General features: G+C 41.4%; 1 protein-coding gene across 9 annotated transcripts in view; it reads right to left on the bottom strand.

Moving 5' to 3' along the window:
* Positions 1-24,883, bottom strand: part of LOC125889095 (RNA-binding protein Musashi homolog 2-like) — a 482,288-nt gene that overhangs the window by 102,483 nt on the left and 354,922 nt on the right. The window lies entirely within an intron of this gene.

Genomic DNA, 24,883 nt, shown 5'->3' with positions numbered 1-24,883 from the left:
TTCAAAAAGGGAGAAAAATATTTTTTTTTGTGTAAGGGCCCTAACACACAAAGCTGATAATCAGCCGATGGTTAATGCTGGGGCATTGGTGAGCATCCGTTTCCATAGTTTTTGTGGGGTAACCCACATTGTTGGCACTAGTTAGTGGCACAGGTTTTTTGACCAATTCAGCATGTTGAATCTGTCACAGCTGACAGAGCCCATCAGTGAGAGAAATCAATCTGATTAGCAGTTCAGTAACATGCATGGGAAGAGAAACAGTGATAAAAGCAAACAAATGACTTGAATCAAGTGAGATGTTACATAGCTAATATTATTTTCCTGCCCATTGAGCTCTTTAGCAGAAAAGCTTTGTGATTATGTTAGTTTTGGCTAGCATACAGTAATTCTATTTGTTTTTTCAACATTGGGTTGTGTTGTTAATGTGGCTAACTAGCATTTTGAAGCCTTCCTGTCAGTCTTCTGGTTTACCTTTTTGAATGATGGATACAGACTACTGCCCCCTGCTGGTATGGACAGAACACACTTACTAGTTGGCCGTTAGCTGTCGTCTTTGTGCTGCAACATTTTTGCCAAGAAACAGCCAACACTGAGAAAATGTGATTGTGAAATTCCATGACTTTTCCAGGATTTCCATGACCCATGAACCCTGCTCATATTACTTTACTCCTTAAGTTAAAGCACACTGCTCTCTCTCTCTCTCACACACACACACTCACTCACTGACTCACTCATTCACTCACACACACACACACACACACACACACACACACACACACACACACAGCCAGCCTCCTTTATACCTCTGCACTGTCCCACCCTGCATCACTTGTCCCTGCCTTTATCAGAGAAATCAGAAATGCTAATTTGTCCCTGACTGCACAGAGGCTATTTGCTTGAGGTCAGAGAGCTTCTGTTTCAATGGCTTTGCCAATATCATCATTATACCTCATCAATAGGCCTGAGACAGAAAAACACAATGTGCCAAAGGCCACTTTAACCTTCAAAGTTCTTCTTAACTGAATACAATGGAGTGTGTTAGCAGTGAATGGGAGGGAGGTTGTCATTATTAACCAATAAAGTGGGTAGAGGAAACTGCTACAGGGAGAGGGCACTCTGGGGGGTCACAGCAGAACACTGCTGCCCACTCGCTAATGATGGGCATGAAGATGCTTACCATGACAGGAAGTTCATCATTATTAATGGACCATTTTAAACTGCAGCGTGTCTTCTGCTTTTACTAACTATAGGTTGAGAGTCAGTGTTGATCCATGGAGACCTGATCTAAGAAGTACAACTGTGTGTTCTAATTCGATGCAACTGATTTACTGCTAAGAGAAGCTGTTTAGACCTTACGCAATACAAAAGTCCGTAGATAGAGAAGTGCACAGCCAGCCAACAGTAAATGTCTCTCAGTGTGGGCTTTAGATTGGCAGTGCCACCCACTCCTGGCCCTGAGGGAAGATGGAGAGTGGTGGATGGGCATGTGCCACTCGGCAGGTTGCAATTAGTAACCCTCCAGGTGACAAAAGCAGACAGGCAGTAAGACTAGCTGTGAAACAGTCATCAAACTATGTCCTTATTGACCTCTGTCCTGCTCAGTCCCTTGGTGACATCTCACAATAATGTACTGCAGTGTGTGTGACTGGATTTACTATAACCTGACAAAAAACACTGGTAGGTTGATATCAGGTATATTAAAGACATTTGATTTATTACAGGAGAGACACAGATATTACATATACACATAAACAACTGAAAAAAAACATTATAAATATTATCATAAGCATTATTTTTTAAATATTATTGTCTTTAATTCATCAAGTTCAGTATTTACTGATGGGGTATCGAGAGTCAGAAGTCAGATTTAGAGGGAATTATAATCTCAACTCTCAACACAACCCTGCTGTGTGCTGCACAGCAATTCTCTGTGGGTATGGATGTCAGAAAATGAGATGTGAATCAGATCAGAGCTGAAGCATTCTGATGTGCTTCAGGACTGAGCAACCCAAAAGCCAGAAAAAAAATTCTGCAAAAACGGAGATGTTACATTTGTACATTATTATGCAGCTGGTACGTTTAAACTTTTAACCAGTGTTGGGGGCTATGCCTCACAAAAGTACAAAAGCAGCGTGTTACAGTGAAATACTACGTTTTAGCAGTAATGAAGTTATATAACACATCAGCAGTGGGATTTCAGGTAATATGATGGCAATTACAATGTCACATAATGTGTTACCATCCAAAATAAACTGTTTATCGTTTTAATTGGGCAGGTGGGTCTTCCAGGTCTTCCAGTGTATCAATTTGTAGTGCTAACGTCAACATTTTTTATTGTGTTTCATACACAATATTTATCTGTATCTCATAATGTGTGTGTGTCTTTAGCATGGCTAAACTGAGCTGTGGCTCAGAGGCAGAGCGGGTCCTCCACCAATCAGAAGATCAGCGGTTTGATCCCCGGCTCCTCCAGTCCACATGTCGAAGCATCCTTGGTGTGTGTGGCACATGGCATCTTGTATGGTAGCTTCGACCACCAGTATATGACTGTTGGTATAAATGGGTGAATGAGACATGTAGTGTAAAAACACTTGAGTGGTCGAAAAAGTAGAAAAGCGCTATAAAAGTGCCATCCATTTACCATAATTATCAGACTTTGATCCTCTGCCTGACCCTCCCTGTGTCAAGGCTATTCATTTATTTAAAAAGGTCTGGGCTATTTAATTGCTCTATATCATCATGGTATTATTAATATGAACAGGAGATTTTAATACAAAGTGGTAACCACTGTATGTGAATGCATGAATGGGTCAGACCTGTGCAGCTCTGGATTTGAAATGAACTGTAATAAACTGGAGCTTCTGTGCTTTGATTACCTGCTGTGAAACAACATGACCCTCATCCATTTAAAATGATCATTAGTTCCTCTGAGCCCATTTTGGTGAAAGTAATACAAACTTATTACTTTCAAGTGAAGGTTACTAGTAATAATGTAATATATTACATTTTGAGAGAAACTTGCCCATACTGCTTTGCTGTGGTTAACATGTGGTAAGGCTTAGGCACAAAAGCCACTTGATTATGGTTAGGAAAACATCATGTTTTGGCTTAAAATACCAAAATTTGGGGGTATGATCCCAGCAGAGTAAGCAGTGATGTCTCCCTAAAACACAACCATTTTTCATGCCTAAAAGCTGCAGGAAACAGTGATGAATCGCTAGATCTAAACTAGACTACCACACTTGTTATTTGCTAGTCTTGAACAGTGGTCTACAGCTTGGCAGGCATTTTACCTTGGTGTCACACCATCCAACAGCCCCTCTATCTCCAGATGACAAAGTCATCTCATATACGTCACTTTGGTGATACTGATATGATACATATGAAACCTGCAAATGTAATGTAATTGTGGATTGAAGAAATGCACAATGCCAACATCTTCTGCTGATGACTAGGCTGGACCAAGACATGAAATAGAATTTATTGCTTTTAGAGGGAGCAGAAAAGGTTAGGGTGCATGCTCACTGTAGCTGTTAACACTGTGTGTGTGTGTGTGTGTGTGTGTGTGTGTGTGTGTGTGTGTGTGTGTGTGTGTGTGTCCGTGTGTGTGTGTGTGTTTGTTGTGTCCTTGCAATAGAGTGTGGGGTGAAGTAGAGTGCCATTCCCTTTTCTTTCTTTAAGCCATACAGTCCAGTTACAGCCACCAGCAGCTATTGTTGCCATTTGACTTCCACAGTAATGTGTTGGAAACTTTTCACTCAGTCTCTCCTCTGGTCTTCCTGTCAGTCTGTCTGCCTCTGTCTTTGATGGGTGGCTTTGATTTGACTCCACACTCAACCTTTCATGGAGGACAAGCTGTGTTGGAATGGTTTGGACATTTGATCAGGATACCTGTTGGATGCCTCCCTCTGGAGGTTTTCTGGGCATATTCACCTACAGGGAGACCCTGGGGCTGCTGACAAATGGGAGTTGCACAGCATTATCACTCTTGTTCTGTTTGACACCAGGCAACTGTGACGGGGTCAGTTTTACGAATGTTGCATGTTTTGTTACTTTGTTCTCCTTGCTGTGTTTTAGTTACGTTTATGGAATGTCATATGCTGTGTTATTTGCAGTGTTTTGATTATTTTAGTTGGGGTTTAAGTTAAATTGCATATAGTGTTTATTTTTTCCAGAACTGACCCTGAACTGTACACAGACTCCCCCCCGGCAGTAGGGTAATCAGCGCAACAAGCCACAGGTGGTGGCAAGCACAGGTGTAACAGTTTTCTTTTGTAAGCGGCAGTAAAGCAGAGAGCGGCATGAAAGACAGAGGACCCAAGCGAGTAGCCGGCCAGCAAGAGAGACCACCACCACCACTGCAGGAGAGCACCCACATGCCTGAAGTGCAGCAGCCTGTGTCCGTTCGGCATTACAACTCTAGCCTGGGTGAACAGCAGGACGCTACTCCCCAGGAAAAGCGTGAGTGTTATTTTAAGTGTTGAGCTGCGGACAGAGAAGGCAGGCTGCAGGGCTAGGCAGATGTGGAAAGAATATTTGTGCTGCTGTGTTGGCGGGGGACTGCCGGCTGTGCTTTCTGTATCCTCCAGGCAGATCCAGTGTTGGACTGCGGGACCTGCGGAACTGGAGGGTGGACCGCAGACAAAGGGGAAAGACTTTTATAATCGGCCACAGTTGAGGGGAAGCCACATGGGCTTTTACAGGGGTGTGATCACATTGCACCCCTCTCGCAGCTAAGTACCCTTTTCTGCCATTTTAAAGCTGCAGTAGGTAGAAAGCCTGAAAACTTTTTGAGTCTCATAGGAGTTAGGTTTCGTTTGTTTCCGCCCTGCGCCCCTCCTACCAGACGAGCACACAAATATTTTATCCTACTTGGTTCTATTTCTCCCTCTCTGGGAGCCTCGGCTCTCCCTCACCACGCAGCAGCCCTTCGCATCCCTCCGCATCCCTCCCTCAAGGCCCGGAAAAAACTCCCGAGCCTTGGCTCTCCCTCACCGTGCAGCAGCCCGCCCCATCCCTCCCTCGCGGCCCTGCACATATACCCTGAGGATCGGCTCTCCCTCTCCGCGCAGCAGCCCTAGACCCTATGAATTTCCCTTTTAATTTTTAATTTAACGATTTGAGTCAGACTATTTATTCCAGCTGATTGTCTGTCTCCTATACATGTGTCCCAACCAAAGAGTGATTCGTTGCCTTGTCTCGTCCTCCAGGATTTGGGGTCTGTCACTTTCGGCCAGGCTGGAGAGCGGGACCAGTACAAGGGACTGTTTGGACTGCCAGGAGAGACTTTGAGCTGGGTTTTAATCATTTTTATTATAAAAAACCTTGTGTTGAACTTTTACCCTGACTTGTGGTTTTTAACTCTGCTCAACCCTGATTTTAATCAAGAACCTGTGTTGTTTTTTAAAATAGAGTCCTAGGCTCCCAAAACTAGGTGGCGTTGTTGTTTTTTTAATTAATACATTTTATTTAACCATTATCTTAAATTATAGACTTCCCCAACCTCGCAACACAACTTCACAGTTGGGAGCAATGTGTTTACTGACTGATGGCATCTCAACAGTTACTTTCACTTACACTCCCCCGATTTGTCTCTGTTGCTGATATGAATGCTCACCAGACCAATTTCGTCTCACTCCGAAGTTGTCAAAATGCCGGCACTTGGGCAGTGACTTGCCGTGTCAGACACTGATAAAAAAAGCTGTCCTTTAATGATCGCGGCCAGTCGCCGTTATATTATAACAGCACTCGATGGCATCAAGGGGAAATGAGCAGGTCAAGAACGAAAGTAAAGGTGGATAGGTCCAACAAACACCTGAAACCACAGCTCTTTCCAGCCTTCCTCTGCTGGCTAACAAAAGCAGCACACCACAAAGTGACTCTTTCTTCCACCCATTCAAGGACTGGTAACGTAACAACTGGGCATAGCGTCATCACAGCTGTACAGGCTAAGCAAGACTGTTTAACTTGTTAAATGTGATTTAATGCTGTTTACTGAGTTATTGTTGTGATTGTTTGCAGTTAGGTTATTGGTTAGTTGGCTTCACCAAAGCTAAGTAATGTTAGTTTCTAATGATTTTCACAGACAGAGTCTTGCATGCAACTAAACATCACCTGCACTAAACCAGACCCTTTGCAACACTATTTATTATTATTATTCACTATTAATTTTGGTCATGGCTATTCATTTAATTATTAATCAAAATTCAAAATTGATATTATAGTGAACTTTATAACACTGATATCATTAACTGGCTATCATTTCTCCCTTCTTGGGATGTGTCCCTCAAGGTGATTTAATGTAAATTAAGTCACATTATTTAACATACTTGATAATTATTATTAATCATTATTAATTATTTCCGATAGCCAATTTGATACTTTAACTGGAGATCTATTACAAGGTCAGGCCCGTGGTAAAGCTTAAGTCCCAACAATGGTGCTGCTGTGTGATGCATAGTATTGTTGTCATTCACAACAAATGGTCCCCCTTGATGAGACATTGATTTTCTACAGTGACGAGGTCGGAGTGAGAATGTCTTGACCAGACAGTGGCACTGACAGGATTAAACAGGAAGAGCTTCGACTATACCTACCATACACTAGACAACTGTAAAAATACTTTGGAAAGACTGAAATCTGACGCCCTCTTACGTCTGAAGACAATGTGAGTATTAAGTCACACACCATAACATTTTGTTATAGTGTGTGAGATATTATTTCCCATCCTGCCCCTAGTGGAAAATATTACACTAAACTCCCTTTAAGGAATATTATTATTAACAGTTCCTTACATAACCACAAAAACACATAACTCTAGAAACGCAAAATAAAAGGCATCAGATGTTAACAGTATTCTTGTCAATTTGGCATCTAATTCAATATAAATGTATATTCGTACAAACTTAACATTTTGGATTTTGGCGCCATCAGCTTTTGTTGGTTAGCTGCACTATTTTAGCGGAGGAGACTGAGAGAATGAGAGGCAACCATTTAAAAAATGAAGATGGAACAGATATATGCCGAATTAAACACAGACTCTTGTTCAGTCCACAACACCAGTTTCTCCTCCTCGTCCACGGTCCAACAATATAGAGAATTGTTAACGTTCTTGCACCTCCTTAGAGTCCCCTTTGTGTTTACTGATGACCCGGTTTACTGCTTCCTGTTTGGTGCTGGAGAGGGCGCAGCCATTGGCTGTTGAAAATGTTCATGTCATTGAACTTAGGCATTTGCATAAGCTAAGAATAAAAACTTGTGAAAATATAAAACTTGATTTTTTTCAGAACATCAGGACAAGAAAAAGACTTATGACAGCTAGAACTAAGTTTTATGACCAACTTATACCAAGAGATCAGGGGAGCACACCAACTGAGGTAAAACCATTATGATACCTCGACACTGGAATTTTGATTGCGACAGTAAAATTACCTGAAAGGTCGTTTGGTGTAAGGCCCACATTACACAAGGCCTACTTAGTAGACAGGTAAAGTAAAACTAGCAGCAGACGTGAGTTATGAGGCCAGTAATACACTGATGTACATTATGACTTGATGTGAGTTACATCTATGAACTGCCATTCTAGCAACACGGTGACATTTTTCACAGATTCACAAGGCTACTAAAGGGTATTGCAACTTTAGTATGAATAGAGTTGTGACTCTTTCTGCTATTATATCTCTAATGCTTTACCAGGTGAAACTGATATTCAAAATATTATCAGCACTTACATACATAAAATCTATTGCCTAGAAGCACTGTAGGCCTGGTATGTATCAAACTTAAAAAAGACAAAACATAGCAGAATAAAATGTGTTTTCCACTGATGCTGAAAGCATGGGGTTTACATGCCAAAACAAACAAAAAAAAATGTTCGAGCAAAATAACAGATTTCTCCACTAACCCTTATCTAAGTTTAACCATATTAATAATTTAGTATACATATATGAGACAAGTTTTTGTTGCTATAAGGAAATTTATGTTGGACATCAATACCAGCAGCATGGCCTTTACCCTGATGTACCTGCAGGAACAAGTCACAAGTGTGCCAAAAACAAATGCCAGCCCAGAGTGTGGTTTTGGCATGTTTGACAGGCTATTCAAGGAAGGCCCAAAACCAGAGCAATCACACTGGAAACAATTATTCTTTTCAATCCCAACAAGTCCTGGGAGTGGTTACAGGATGGTGACAGGAAAGCATGTTATGTCTATGACCAGACTTGGATCAAATGACAACGTTTTTTGACAGAGACCAGGCAACGCATTCTCACTCCAACCTCATCACATATCAACGTTTGGTCATGGATATTCCACGTTGAGATATGATGTGCAAGATACCCTGGGTGCATTGATTGTTGACATTCTGGGATGCCGTGTCACCTTCTGCCTGTTACATGCATTGTCTGTTTTCAAAATACACTTCGGTTTTCACAAGAAATTACAATTTGCATACAGCCTCTTTAGAAATAAACACACTATGTCAGTTCAACACTGAGAATTGCCTTTTTTTTCACTTCAACAACAAACGCAGGTGATTGGGTTTAGGAATAAAGAACATTGTGAAACCAAACAACAGTTTGGTTTCACAATCACAGGGGAAGTGAACACCAGCCTCCTGGGTGAAAGTTGATGGTTGTTTGACCCATCCACCACCAGCTGCGTCAGCAGTGATGTGGGCACTGTGTCGGACTGTCATTGTGAAGAGGGAGCTGAGCCACAAGGCAAAGCCTTTGATTTACCGGTCTATGTATGTCCTAACCCTCACCTATATTCATGAGCTATGGGTAGTGACCGAAAGAATGAGATTGAGAATACAAGCAGATGAAATGAGTTTCCTCCATAGAGTGGCTGGGCTCAGTGTTAGAGACAAGGTTCGGAGCTCAGACATCCAGAGGGAGCTCGGAGTAGAGCTGCTGTTCCTTCGCTTTGAAAGGGGCCAGTAAAGGTAGTTTGGGCATCTGTTCAGGATGTCTCCCGGGTGCCTCCTTTTAGAGGTGTTCTAAGCATGTCCAGCTGGTAGAAGGGCACAAGGGGTTTTATATCTCATTTGGCCTGGGAATGCCTCGGGATCCCCCAGGCAGAGCTGGAAAGCATCACTGAGGAGAGGACTATTTGGACCACTTTGCTAAGCCTCCTGCTCCCATGACTCGGCCCTGGATAAGTGTATGAAAATGGATGAATATACTACGTCACCTCCTCCTTTGCTTTTCGCAATAATTACTATGGCCACTAGAGAAAAAAAGGAAAAAGAAAAAAATGTGGGTTGTAATTTCTGTTTGTAAAAATGCCTAATGTGGTCGTATCTTTGAGGACAGTCTCATTTTTTTAAAGGGAAAATTGGATTGAATTACAGTACATGTAAGGGGGCGATCACACAGAGATGAAACGCTCGAACCGCGACACCACGTCTGACCGGCCTTCAAGCGTCTTTTTGGACGGGCGTTTTTCCGGCGTCTTTTTAGAAGCGCATTTTTGTAGATGCTTCTTTTTAGACGCTTCTTTTTAGACGTGCGTAGACGCTGAAAAGTTAAAATATTTTCAACTTTTTGAGCATCAGACACCAGTAGCACCATTTGTCATTGTCATCATTGGCCCAGGCAGCCAATTAAATCCTCCTTCCTGTTTTGTTGTGGCAGTTACGGCAGTTTGGTCAGTTACAGCAGTTTACGGCAGTTACGAGCGACAGACAACACAGTGCAATCCAAAGACGAGAAATTTATCCTGACAATATTTGATTTTTAAGAATTATACAACACACGCAAACACAGGAGGAGACACGCATGGAGCTGTGTGAGCAGCTCAACAAATTTGTCTGGTGAGTACAATGTAATTGACGACGCGTAGCAGCTAGTTAACTTTCAGACAGTGGGACGTGAGAGGGCTGGTGACCTTATTTCGTAGTTCACAGTTTTTGTGCTGCATTTTTATGTATGAAAAGTGCCATATAAAGAAAGTTGGATTTGATTTGATAGCTTGTGATAGTTTCACGTAAGCTAGTACTGTCTCTACTGTCTTTGAGGGAAACACTATGTTCAAGGGAAGACATAGGGAGATGACAGGAGGTGTGTGTGTGTGTGTGTGTGTGTGTGTGTGTGTGTGTGTGTGTGTGTACACACAGTATGTCTTTATGAAAGACAGTGAAAGTGTATTTGTGTGAAGATGTGATCTTACATATATCAGTCACACTGACTGTCAGGTCAGTGCTATTCAAGAGAGAGACTGCAGCTCAGGTAACATACTGCATCTCATTTTTCAGTGTCCATCCACCAGATACTCTGCATGGAAATACACTTCTCCACCAAATCTTTTTGTTACAGTCTGTGAGTGTGTCGCTTGAAAGCACTTGTGGCTGTTTTCCAGGTCAAATATGAGAAGAAATATTGTTACCTCATTTTCTGAATGGATGAGGTGCACTCATCTCTATTTATGCCTCAGTTCTAAACCTCAGTCGCTGATAAGTTGTGATGGCTTTTGTGTGCAACTATTATTTTGTTTTTCTTTTCTGGGGTCCTTGCCAAGAGATACCAGACAGAAAGTTATCTAGTCACACAGACACAGTCAGCCATCACATAGGATGTTTGCCTTAAATATACAGTGTATCAAATCGCTCATATAGCCTCAAAATAAAGGAGACATTTATCGTAAAAACCTGTTCACCTAAATCCCATCAACACAACTTTGATTTCCCAATGGTTAGAAAAATGTAACACAGAAGTCGAGTACTGCTTTTCCAATTACAAATCTTAACTACTGCTCAAAAAAAAAAAAAAAAACTTCTAATCATCACAGTATAACTCCAAGTCAGTTAAACTTCAGGGATGTCAATCTGTCCACTTAAGAAGCACAAGTGACTGTGAATCAGTTTTATCTGCTTTGGTGCAAATGAAAGTGACAACAGGTGCAGTAGAGAGGCAAAAGCAAGAGAAACTTCAAAAAGGGAATGGTTTTGCATATGGTGGCCACAGACAGTTGCTCTCTCCTTATCCATCCTGACTGATTCTTCACTAGTTTTGTGTCCTGCTAATGTCCTTGTCACTACTGGTAGCATGAGGCAGTACCTGCAGCCCAATCAGGTTGCACAGGTAGTCCAGCTCCTCCAGGATGGCACATCCATAATACAAACACAAGAAGGTTGTGCTGTCTCAAGCACAGTCTCAAGAGCATGGCGGAGACACAGTTACATGAAGAGAGCGGCACAGGGCCGTAGAAGGGCGTCAACCCAGCATCAGGACTGGTATCTGCTTTTTTGTATGAGGAGGAACAGGAGGAGCACTGCCAGAGCCCTACACAATGACCTTCAGCAGGCTACTGGTGTACATGTTTCTGACCAAACTGTCAGAAACAGACTTAATAAGGGTGGCATGCGGGCCTGGCGTCCGCAAGTTGGATCAGTTTGTGATTTTTTAATCTTTTACTTTTTCAATGTGATTTTGAATCCAGCCCTCAGTGGGTTGATGATTTTGGTTTCCACTGACTGTTGTTACCTCATTTTGTTCTCAACAAATTATACAATGAACATCAGTAAAGATTTTCAACTTGAATAATTCGCTGTGATTTGGCAAGATAACCATGATGACGTTTTAAAGTGACCTGTTGGGCAGCACTGGCAGAAATCAGACCAATGGATAAACAAGAGGAGGATGATTTTGGTGACTATGAACATTTAATATTTGGCTCATCACAAAGTGCGCCCTACACTACTCATTCTGTGCAGGGTCACAGCGGACTGGAGCTAATCCTAGCACACAGGTCGAGAGGCGGTCTAATGATCATTAAAAGGCTAACACACATTTACATTTTCACCTTCTGTCAGTATAGACTTGTCAGTTCATCTAACCAATGTGTCTTTGAGTTATGAAAGGAAACCAGAGAAACCCACACAGACACGAGAGAACAAGCAAGCACTGGAGTCAATGCAAACCAAATTTCACACAATACATCTAGGGCTTTTAGGGCCCCTGTGGGTCTGGGGCCCAAGGGCAGTTCCTACTTTGCCCGGATGGTAATCCAGCTTTGGTTGTGAGGGGTCAGTGCTAACTTTTAATTACAATTACAATGAAACAGTTACCCTAGTTACTTCTTGGTAGAACACATTTAAATTGACTTAAAGCATAGAGCTCTTCTCACAACACCTAGAGATGTAAATGTTTGTTAGACCCCACAACATAAAGGCATTACATGACGCAAAGTACATAGGGGATTTATTTTTCAACAATCTTGCCAGTGGTGGAGTTAAAAATTGTGCACTGGAAGTGGTGCTAGACAATTATTGTTTTTTAGAGGGAGATTTTCAAGGAATGCAGCATGGTGGTGCTGTAGTTAGCATTGTCACCTTACGACAAGAGGATTTCTGGTTTGAACCCTTGTGGTAAGGGAGCCCTTCTGAGCGGAGTTTGCATGTTTTCCCCTTGTCAGCAAGGGTTTTCTCCCACTACTCCAGCTTCCTCCCACAGTCCAAAGACATGCAGGTTATGTTAATAGGTGACTCTGAATTGGCCGTAGGTGTGAATGTGAGCGTGAATGGTTGTCTGTCTCTAGCCCTTTTTAGACAGGATGGTGCAAATTTGCCGGAAAGCCCAGTCAGTCTTTTTTCAGCATTGGCAGTATAAAAACAAAACTGGGGAGTGCGGCAAAATGCCGCCTACCTACTTTTGTTTATACAGAATGTGCCTTTTTCAGGGCAATGTGGGGCGTAAGCAAGTAACAAAACGTGTAGCTCAGCATGTGACGTAACCAGAGACGTGGGAGGGAAGGCGCGGCTGGTCAGTTCTTCTGCGATTCTCTCGTAAGTTGGCCTGTTCTTCACTGTTCGTGTCATCTGACGGTTAATGGCCTCTTTGTTTGTGAGGACAAGGAAGGCGTGCAATTCCTTGTCTCCCCAGTTGCTCATCTTTACAGTGTCTGTCAGGTTTGCGTTTCCTTCTTGCCACTAGCTGCTCGCTAATTCTTGCTATCAGCTGTTTCCTGTTTATCCACCACCAGTGGGTCGCATGTGCAGCGTCATCAACAGCTCTTCCCACAAGTCATCAACAGCCCCTTCCGTTGCGGACGGCCACCTCAGTCTGTTTACTAAAAGGGTTCCACCAATATGACTACCCTACAAGTCGGAAAATTAGGCACCTCGGATCAACTTGCCAATCCGGCTCTGTGTGTCTAAATGCAGCTTGCCGCAGACAAATACTTTCATAGACTGGGTATACACATACAAGGTGCCACATGCTACTCACTTAGCCATTCACCCACACTAATATGCTTCAGGGGCAATTTGGGGTTGACAACCTGCTCTACCTCCTGAGCAACAGGTGCCAATGCTGAACTGACAGTGATACATAATATTAGGTAAACAATCATGTAATCAACTTTGTATACATCCACATTAAAGTTCTGTCAGTCTGACTGGTTGTACTCAAGATTTATGGACATACCAATCAACACCGCCATTTAGGGGTCTTAAATGGGGATAAAGTAACAGATTCTCCAACTTCATTGAGCTCCAGTGGATTACCTCTTTGCTTCTTATTCTCCCACTGTACTTATCCTCATCTCTGCACTGTACCACTTCAGCTGTCACTGTTATTAAGATGAATGCTCAACAGAGTAGATGTCCGGGAGCCTTCTCTCTGACGGTTTCACTGAAACCGTTTCAGTGCCACTCTACTGTATTTAATTTTTTGTTAATTCCTTATCCTTGCCATCAGCCAGTCTTTTTTTTTTCACATTTTTCCGTCTCACTTACTCATCATTTCCCCTGAATGGTTATTGCCAACTTGCTCTGTTTCCCACTCAATCTGGCTCTGGATGTCTTTAAAGCATAAATACTGAATGTTTAATTACAAAGACTTGGCCAGGCTCTGTGCCAGTTGCAGAGCACATCTCCTCTGCTGATGTGGAAATGAATCTGCAATTAGCTCTCCAGAATAAACTGTACACCTCTCCTACACAGCACCTAAAGATTACTGTTGCAACAAAAGCCACTGAAGAGACTGAGGTTATCTGATTTGATGTTTTAAACCAACATAGAAGGTTTAGATTTGAGAAGGTACTCATGACAAGGTCACAGTTTAACAGAATTATGTTATGTGGCACTGCAGATTGCAGCCTCGATGTTCCACTCTTTTTTACTTTCTCTGTTTTTGTTCATTATTATTAGTCAGATTTTTTCCATCATTTTTTTAGACACACACACACACACACACACACACACACACACTAGTACTAAACACAACATAAAAAAAAAATACAGAATTGAAAAGGAATTGTAAAAATAAATTGGCGCAAAAATTAACGTGATGCAATATGACTATAGAGGTCATGAAAGAAGTTTAAAAAAAAAAACTAAAAAAAACAAACCTAAAGCAAGGTAAGCAATGTTTAGGTAGACAATCGTTCCATACAGAACATTTTGTTGTCTGTGGTATTGTCCCTGGCGAACTTGTATTGTGAATTAAAAATAAAAATGACCATAAAGCGGTCCAAAAGTTCACACTCTGGTCTTATAATTGTCCATGCTGTATGTCAACTTCTTTTGAAGGCACTTGACGGAAGAAAAGAACAAATCCCAGACGTAAAGATAGGCTGCCCAGGATATATGAACAAAAAAAAAAAAAGAACCTTAATGATCACCTATCTTCAATAGCTTAAATAGGCTCTTCCCCATATAAAAGAAGTAAGTCACTTATTTAAAAAAAAAATAAATAAATAAAAAAAATAATAATAAAAGAATAATAAAACCAAATACTTGGGGAATAGGAAGACAAAAGGAGAGAAGAAGGAAAGCGAGAGAAGGAAAAAGTGAAAGGGGAGGGGGGTGCAATGGCTATACAGTAGTCATTCTGGGGAACACATCCTCAAAATTAGACAAAAACGGTTGCCAGACCTTAACAAATTTCCGAGTGGACCCTCTGACTGTATACTTTAGCTGTTCCACTCTGAGATGCGACATAACATCCTCCACCCAGCGTTTATGAGAAAGCGGCGCAGCTTTTTTCCAACTAAGAAATATCAGGCGTCTGGCAAGTAAGGTAGAGAGCGCTATACCTTCAGCTTGGCGATTTGGAATTGGCATGGCAAACAATGCAGTCAGTGGGTTGGGGTCTATAGTAGAGTTATGCATGAATGAAAAGGTGTTAAATATCTCCATCCAAAATGAAGCCAGTCTGGGACAAGACCAAAACATATGGCTAAGGGTGGCTGAATCTTGATTACACCTAATACAGGACAGGTCTAAACCAATATAGAGTTTGGCTAGTCTACTCGCAGATAACTGTAATCCGTGTAAAACTTTAACCCTTTTCCGACTGCCATAGCGTCGGCGCTATGATTTCTATGTCCGGAGTATTATTACCATAACTCCGTCAAAGTTTGTGCGACCATACGACGTAGGCATTTATAACAAAACACCGGAAGTACCGGAAGACCGCCACACGGCTTCTCAATACTGTAACTCCACGAAAGTTTGCTCAATCTGAAAAATTCCAATGCTGACAGAGAGCTGAGTATCTGTGCTTTCTGTGAATATATGATGTATGGTATATATTACTGTAATGTGGAACAGTACCGCCAAAACTGCAATTTTGACAGAAGACGAGGGAGAAAAAGAGAGTGAAGGAAGAGAGGAAAAGGAGAGCGAGCGCAAGAGTTGTGTTTTTTTTTTTCCCCCCAAAAAATAGTGTTAGATAGTTGCATTTGCATGTGTCTGTGTGTGTCTGTGTTTTATTACACACATTTCTAATGTCAGGAAGACCATCAAGAACGGTAAAACAGCCGCTACGGTTCATAGAGGAGGAGAGTGATTTGGAGGATGCTTCTTCTAAACTGAGGTATGTGAATAGCATATGTTGTTTATAGCATACCTGGTTTGCAACATTTGCAACAGGTTTCCTGTGTTTAGCTCAACTTTATTATTATAATTATTTGTCAGAGTGTGTGTGTGTGTGTGTGTGTGTGTGTGTGTGTGCGTGTCATAATGTCAGACACACATATTATTTGTACATATTACGATGATGAAAATCATTGTGTTTGCTGCTATGATAAAAAGGAGAGATTTTCATTTGTTGTTATCCATTTTACTTTCAGTGCTTACCCCTCTGATGGAGAGTCATCCAGTGACAGGTATTGACATTGTGCCTTCAGTAAAAATTATTTATTTTGTATTATGTGGATTTTTCTGTGGAAAATTGAAAGCACTTATAATTGAAAAAAACCTTTATTTGTCAGTTAGGGGAAATTCAAGTTACACTGCACGTATGCACCTGAATGTTTTTGGATTAGGTGTGTTTGAGTGTGGGACTTGACAATTTTTTCCATTTTTTCCATCACTATCAGTGTTCTCTCTGGTGATGAGCAGCCATCCTGCAGTGGTCCCAGCCATGGTGACTACATCCCACCACGAGGGAGAGGGAGATGCAGATGCAGAGGCCCTCAAGGGCCTAATTAACTAATTTTTGCCTATGTATATTTTATCTTTTGCATTGTTTTTTGCACATCCAGAGTCCTAGACTCAAAAATGACTGGTGATTATTCTGAACATGTATAGGTTCACATTTCAAATGTCAAAACAAAACTTCATGAGCAATAACAAAATCTGTTCTCATAAAAGCCATGAAAAAACAAATCTGTTTTTGTATTTTTCTTCTTTTAAACTGCTGACAATTCCATTTAATGTACAATAATCCTTAACCAGATGTTGAAAAGTCAAGTTCAAGTACTCCTGGAAAAAGGGACCAGAGCTCTCAGGCTTAGGGCATTTCCTGACCATTTTACAGCCATAATAACAAAATATGTCCAAATCGCCATTTTTAGCCTGAGTAGATACAGTACCAGCCCATGTCTAATGCATATTGAAGATGAATGAACCAATGAAATTGCTGTCTGCCAAGTTGGATCTGGAATAACAATCCCTAATTCCTCCTCCCATGCCCTTGGCACATGACTAAGTGATGGTGACGCAACCCTCTGTATGCTGCCATATAGCCAAGAGACTAAGCCTCTACCGACTAGATCCCAGTCAAAGCACTCATCCACTCATGTAATTTGTGGACTTGTTAGAGGAAAGCGTTTTGTGACAAAGCTGTGAACTTGTAGATATTTAAAGAAGTTTGATGGTGGAATATTAAAATCATTTTTTTAACTGCTTAAAGGAAATTAAGTGTCCCTCCTTAGAAAGATCTTTCACACATCTGATTCCTCTCCTATGCTAGAGCTGATAGGATGGGTCTGTAAGGGATGGAACAAAATTGCAATTTGCCAAAATAGGGGAGGTAATAAGGGCCTTTTTAAATTTGAAATGTACTCTGAACTGTGACCAAATTCTCAAGGAGCCTGGATAACTGGGTTGTTTGTCCAGTGACATTTACTCAACAGAGCACAGATCAGAGAGCGAAGTGATACTGGGTCACTTGAATGTCACTCCAAATTCAGCCAAGCAGGGGATTCATCCTCTGGCAAATCCGCAACCCAAAACATTAGCTTGTGGATATTGGCTGCCCAATATTAATACAGATAATTAGGTAAGGCAAGGCCACCCTCCTCCTTTTGCCTTTCTAACAACTCTTGTCTTGGCACTTTATTATTCCAAATAAATGCGGATGTGGGTTTATTAAGTTCCTTAAAAAAAGACTTCGGAATAGAGACTGGAATTGCTTGAAATAAAAATAAAAGCCTAGGCATAATAGTAATTTTTACCGAATTGATCCTACCCACTTGTGCAAGGGAAGTGATGACCATCTCTCCATGTCGTTTAGCCTTGTTAAGAGCAGTTTTAAAATTTTTATCGAGCAGGTCTTTATATTTATAGGTAACACAGACTCCTAAGTAAATAAAGCTATCTTTACTCACAGAAAAGGTAAAGTTCTGAAATGATAATTGCTTTATCATCAATGGGGAATAAAACACTCTTATTAAGATTTTGCTTGTAACCAGATACTCGACTGAACTTTGTGATAAAGTCTAGAGCAATCAGCATGGTGGTATGTGGCTTCACTAGAAAAAGGAGGAGATTGTCAGCGTAAAGAGACACTTTATGTAGACCCCCCCACCCTCTGCACACCAACCAAACCAGCCTCCTCTCTTAGAATCACAGCCAGCGGTTCGATGGCAAGATTGAATAATTGGGGGCTCAATGGGCAGCCTTGTCTCAAGCCATGAGAAAGGGGGAAATATTCTGAAATTATTTTATTTGTTCGCACTGAGGCCTGTCATAATCATAATCTCCTAAGTTCTTCCTGCCAAAACTTTAGCTTAGATTTTGTATTCGCAACAGAGCAGACTCACCAGACGGTAAGACTCACAAAGCAGTGGGTCTTTATTTTTTTTTTTGAGTAACAATGAAATAGAGGCCTGTGCTATTGTTGGAAGAAGAACCTTTTTTATCAAGAACCTCTATAAATAGCTTTACAAGTACTAGTATTAGTTTAGGAGCAGATGACTTGTTAAATTCTATTGGGTACCTATCAGGGCCTGGTGCCTTACCGGATTTCATTTTCTTTATTGCATTCTCAATTTCTACTGCAGTTATGCCTCTCTCTAATTCATTTTTATCTGGTGCATCCAAATGGGGCATCTCCAAATTACTAAAAAAAATCCTCCACTTCTTCCATGTTATTCACCTCAGACATACACAGGTCTTTATAAAATGACATAAATTGAGCATCAATGTCCATCTGGTTCCTGATGATGTTACCCGTTTACTAGCGCACTCCCAATGTTCACAGAAACCATAACGATTTTAAATGTTGATCTATAGCACTATCATTTGTAAGGGAATCAAATTCCGTCTGAAGCGATATTCTCTCTCTGTACAAATTCTCAGAAGATGATGTAGAATGCAGTTGGTCAACTACTTTAATTCTGTCCATCAGTTCTGACGTTCTTTTATTTTTCCTCTTAGTTTCACTAGAACTGTAGGAAATGATTTGACCCAGGGCAGGAGTTTCACGGGGGCCACAAGGGCCCCCTTAATTTGGCCCTGTGCCCTTGAAAAAAATATCTGCCTTGAGGCCACAGTGACCTTGATGCCCCGCCCGCACTGCCCCAGGTGATTTGGAGGTTTTCTCCTCTGCCTCTTTCCTGTCAACACGGCTTTGACACCTGCGTCTTTTGAGAAAAAAAATGCGTTGACATTCCGGATTCTTATTGGGCAACATCAACTGAGACAATGTGCACATCACCAATGGTGGGTTTGATTTGAGCCTGGCATGAACCGCTCGGACGGGCTACAACGACAGTTTGACACCAGTCTATCACAGGCCAAGCAGGAAACTTCATCAAACGCCTGGGCAGGGATCAGTACCGAGACCCGGTATGAAACAACCCAAGGCAAGTTTAACAAAGACCATAATAAGAGTAAGCTCCGCTATTATCGGCGTTACTTTTTAAAGTTTAGGTTTCATGTATCATCTTTCTGCAGCGGTGGGGCCGCAGTGCAGATGAAAGGAATATAACTTCAAGATCACTCTAGTTAATGACAACTACGCTTGTTACTGTAAGTGAGTGCAATAAAACCTCTGCCAGCCAAGCCAATACTTTATCAATACATGTGATCAGCATGTAGAAAGCAATATTTCAACCCACTCTGTCCACAGTCTCATTCGTACTCGCGAGTTGCGGTGCTAACAGCAAAGTGTTAAAGACAAACTAAATGAAATCTGTCTGTATGTAGGCTAACACTTTATCTGAAGATGTACCTGAGGCAGCCAACCTGCAGACAGTGAGTGTCCTCAGTAGAGGAGGGACAGAGAGCAGGATGACTGACTGATACTGATGTTTGTCTTCATGCTGAGATAACGTGACTTTCTTCACTCAGTATTGTGATGTCAGGAGGAATATTTTTATTCCAGTGAGATATTATTGGGTTTTAAATGAGGGGAGGTGTGTGCATGTGTGTGTGTGGAGGAGAGGGGAGAGGGAGATGCTCTGGCTTTTGGCCTTTGTGCCCTCAAAAAATTGACAACAAGTGGCCTCTCCCCTAAAATGACAAAATTCCAGGCCTGATTTGACCTCTCACGTATGCTTTCATGGACTCCCACAAATAGCTTATTACAGGAGATACATTAGTTTTCAGGAACAAATCAATATGAGTATCTGCCTTAGCTGTCAGTAATCTTGGATTGAGACGCCATGTACACTAAGGGAGTATATTCTGGGAAACAAAGTTTCAAAAGAACAGGACTGTGGTCGGATATGATAATACTACCATATTCTATATGTCTAATTATGGGCAATAGCTTTTGATCAATTAAGAGACAGTCAATTCTTGTATAGAATTGATCTACGGGTGAGAAGAAAGAGAATTGTTTGGTTGAGGGGTGTTTAAATCTCCATGGATCAATCACTCGTACGACTGAAGAAACAAATTTATGTAGACGTTAGCAAGCAGTACAAGCTTATTAAATAACTTCCCTTGAACTATAATGTAGCGTCCATTTTTGTCTCTAATGATATTTGACATTTCAAACTGTATATCCTGATGTAAAAGAATTGCTACCCCTCTGCCTCTGCTCACCTGTGCGAACCCTCCCCTGCGTAATTTAGCATGATCCTTATTCGATAGTTTAGTTTCCTGTAAATACACTATATCAGATATCAGTTTATTTAAATGAGAGAGCACTTTACTGCACTTAGCCCTTACATTCCAACTCACTAATGTAGTATTAGCCCAGCCTATACCTTTAGCCATGGATGTCATTCAGAGGGTTGCTCCACATATCACTGCTCGAATGTCGCCTGCTGACCTGAAATGGCTGCACTGGATAGTCCCCAAATTTAGTGTGTTTGCTTTCAGCCAATCGTATGGCTCCTTACATAGGGTGTATTCATAGTTTATGTTCATTAAAACATGTTACTTGGCTAAGCAGAATGCTTCAACTACAATAACATTGCATGATTTACGAGGGGATAATAAGATAAATGTGTTACTTACAGGTTGAGATTGATAACGTGTCTCTTCCACCGTTTGAACACTGCAAACAGTAGCTCAGTAGCTCTGCGATTGGTTTAAAAGTGTGGAGAAAATGTAAGGAGCCATACGATTGGCTGAAAACGAACACACCTGATTAACTGATGAATCTGTCAATCAGAATCATAAATTTGATTGACAGATTTATCAGCCAATTGTGACATTCATTGACCTGCGACATCAGGGGAGTCTCAAAATTCACCAAACAGATTTCTCTCACAAATGTAGAGAGGTTCACAAATGAGAAGTAGTTTGTAAATGCACATTCAGCGATTTGCATGATCTGTGAATTTATATTACAAGTATGCCTCAAAATAATATTTGTGAAGCAGAGCATGTGCATTTCCGAATTTATATTACAAGTTTGCATAAACATTGTGAACCAGAGTGTGTGCATTTGCGAAAACAGATTGTGTGCATTAGTGAGTCCGAAATACAACTGTGAACCAGAGCATGTGCATTCGTGAAAAACCCTGCATGAGTTCATTCATTATGAGACTGATCTGACCCCATACCTATCTCTCTTATGAAAACTGATCCTCGTCTGACTAACCTCCTTACCTGAACTGCTTACCATGTAAATCCCATACATGGACAAAACGGAACTGCATATCATATAAAATGCTCTTTCTCCCAGCTGAGTTTATAACTCTGAATTAAGAAAAAACAACATCTTAGCCTGACCAGTGTCTTACTGTCAAGTATAACATCACATTCTCAGTGGAGGAGGGGAGCTAATCGTTTCTTAAGATGTTTAACCTGTTACAAATGCCCATGTGAATACCTCATGACTGAATAGATCAAATCAGCTTAAAGGGCCAGTGTGTAATCGCTATAAAATAACATTCGTTTGGTTTTCGTAGCCTTATAATTATGCTTTTATACATACATATATATCTATATATATCTATATATATATCTATATATAGATATATATAGATATATATAGATAGATAGATATATATAGCAAGGGCTTTGCTTTAGAGAGGTCGCCATCTTGCGCCGCCATGTATGTACGGCAGCCCGAGCGGACAATCCAGCCAGCCAGAGAACACGTTTCGTGTGTATAAATAAACCAATGAAGACAGCGGAAGGAAGGAAGAAGGAGGAGGAAACAGCAGAGAGTGTTAGTAGTTCGTCGATGGAGAGTAGTGAAAAGGTTTTTTTTGTTATAAAGTTTGCGAATGGACCACACTTACCACGCAACAGGAGAGAATGAACCCGAACCGTCATCTGCGAGGAAAAGAAGACGCAACTTCACTCCTTGTGATGCACTCTCTTCGGCGCTTTCCCTCCTGATGATATATCTCCCCAATGATGGTAGCAGTAGCACCGAATCCCATTCTGTGCATTCAGCCTCTCTTCTCGCCCACTCAGCATCAAACACATGGAGTTCCTCATCTGTATGCTCCGGCTCAAACAGGTATGGCTCTGGGTCTGTGTCCGCTACAAGAAACTCTTCAAAATTGTGTTCAAAGTAGTACATTGCAGCTACTATAGTCCGGAGATATCGCTAGGCTAAATAAACAGCTGAGCACTGTTTACAGGCTACACTGTCAGTCAGTGTGCGGGCTGGAGATTGAGCAGAGAGGGGAGGGCGTCCCCACTCGGTATGGTAAACGAATATATATGTATGAAGTGTGTCTGATACGCTAGAAGAGTCAGAGTTTGGGACGGAGTCTTTTACCCCCTGGAGTGTTACCGGAGTTTCTGGAGTGCTCAAATAAACTGGCCTTTTTCCCGAATGCTACTCTGGTCTCCTGCTTGTGAGGGATTCATTACAATAACATGGCTTAACATGGCTTAGATTTCTAAATAAACATTCACCTCGTCGCTAGATAGACCTACTCCTGAAAAACTCGTGCACAAGGCTGTTGGTCCCTACGAGGCCACCGTCATTTACCCGACGGGAGGAGTGAGCGAGTGGAGTGAGCCCTGCAATCTAGAATTTGACCACTGATGTCACTGTTTTCAACCCATTTTACACACTGGCCCTTCAAAGATAAACTTAAAGATGGGAAGTATCGGTTCTGTTCTGTTTGACCTAAAAATAAATAAATAATTAAATAAATAAAAAATATATAAATATAATACAGTAATGATAATAATAATAATAATAATAATAATAATAATAATAATAATGAAGAATAAAAAAAGATATACAAATAAAAATGAATAAGGAAATAAATAAAGGTAAATAAAAAAAGAAAATCTACTGCAACCAGTATTTCCACCCTGGTAATATCTCCCATATCAGACCTGTACATGCCATCCAAAAGATATAAAGCAAAACTGCATTTCAAGTAACATAATTCTTATACAAAAGCCACCAGTTCATTAAATTACGGAAGACAAGAACAGCCATGTATTACTCTTTTTTTTGTGCACTGTTATCTCGTGATAACGACTTATTAATTCGTTATCTCGAGATAACAAAGACTGTTATCTCGTGATAACGACTTAATTAATTTGTTATCTCGAGATAACAAAGATTGTTATCAGGGTGTACTTTAATCAAGGTCTAACACAGGCAGAAATTGCATTGTGTCTTTCTGTTAGAGATGGCATTCAGATTAGTCCTCGTCATTTAAGGAGAAGACTAGCGCGGTTACAACTTCACAGACGATGGATTAGTGATCCTACTCATTGACGGGAAATCACATCATCTGCTAGATGTGACGTACATGCCCTTATTTGGATAACACATCGTGACGTCGGAACTAGGGGTGCGGGGGGTGGGGGGGGGGCGGCCACACCCCCTCTCATCCACCCCCCTGCACCCCATCAGCCTCCCACTGCATTATGCTTTAAAAAATAAAGAATCTGAATTTAAACTCAATTTTATCTCTTTCATATCATTAATACATAGATCTATGCTTTTGAATGTGATATGCAGCCTGCCTGACTACATACAGTAGCCTTGGCATCTGGCATAGCCTACTGTATGTAGTCAGGCTGCAGGACCTGCTGCTCTCAGGGGTGGAGCGGCGTTTTGATTAGGAGGGACTCCGCATAGCTGCAGGGCGACAGCAGGCAGTTCTTGAGGTGGCTCGGGGAAACGAGTGGATGTGGGTTCCCTGGAACTGACCCCCTTTCCACGAGAGTGGCTAAGCCTTGAGTTGGACATACTGAGCGATGTGTGTAGGGGACGAGAAGTTAGCATGATCCAGGATGTTGTGTCCATCCTGCAAACCTTGCAGCCCCAAACCCGCTCCATGGTGTCGGAGGTGGAGAAACTCATTAAGCTCTGTCTGGCCCTGCCCATATCTGTTGTGGCATCCGAGTGCTCTTTCTCAGCCTTGCGCAGGCTGAAAACCTGGCTGCACAACACCATGACGCAGGAGAGACTAACATATTTGGCCACTATGAACACTCACAGTGACCTTATGGATGAAAGCGATGTCTCGACCCTGCTTAAAGTCTTCATCAGTAGGTCAACTGAGAGAAGGTCTACTTTTGGAAATGCATGAGTCAGGAGCGCAGACTTTTTTTTTTCATTCAAGGTTACAAATAATGCTGTTATGTTCCTTAAATGGCTTGATTTAGTTAGCAAAGTTTCATTTTCTTAACAATAAAGATGTCGTGTTCATCCATTCTAGTTCTCTTGTAACTGCATGTTATTATAAAATAACTTCAAATCAAATCCTTAATCACTGATATGTGTGCGTGCATCCCCTGCTCCTCCCAACAAAAATCCCGCACCCCCTCTCAGAAAATAGCTCCGACGTCCATGGGTATTCTCCACACACAGGAAGATGTTTTAAGGTGGGGATGAATGAATGAGTGACATCATTGTATTATTTTTCCTGCTGTATAGCGCATTGCACATCGCCACTCACTAGGCTGCCGACTGACTGCCATAAGCTACACACAAATAAAACATTAAGAAGTTCTAACAAATGCAAATTTTATTACATTTTTTCCATAAGG

This window comes from Epinephelus fuscoguttatus, linkage group LG5 (assembly GCF_011397635.1).
Source record: "Epinephelus fuscoguttatus linkage group LG5, E.fuscoguttatus.final_Chr_v1".
In the NCBI taxonomy this organism is placed as follows: domain Eukaryota; kingdom Metazoa; phylum Chordata; class Actinopteri; order Perciformes; family Serranidae; genus Epinephelus; species Epinephelus fuscoguttatus.
The sequence above is the reverse complement of the archived record's forward strand: the minus strand, read 5'-3'. Positions and strand labels throughout refer to the sequence as shown.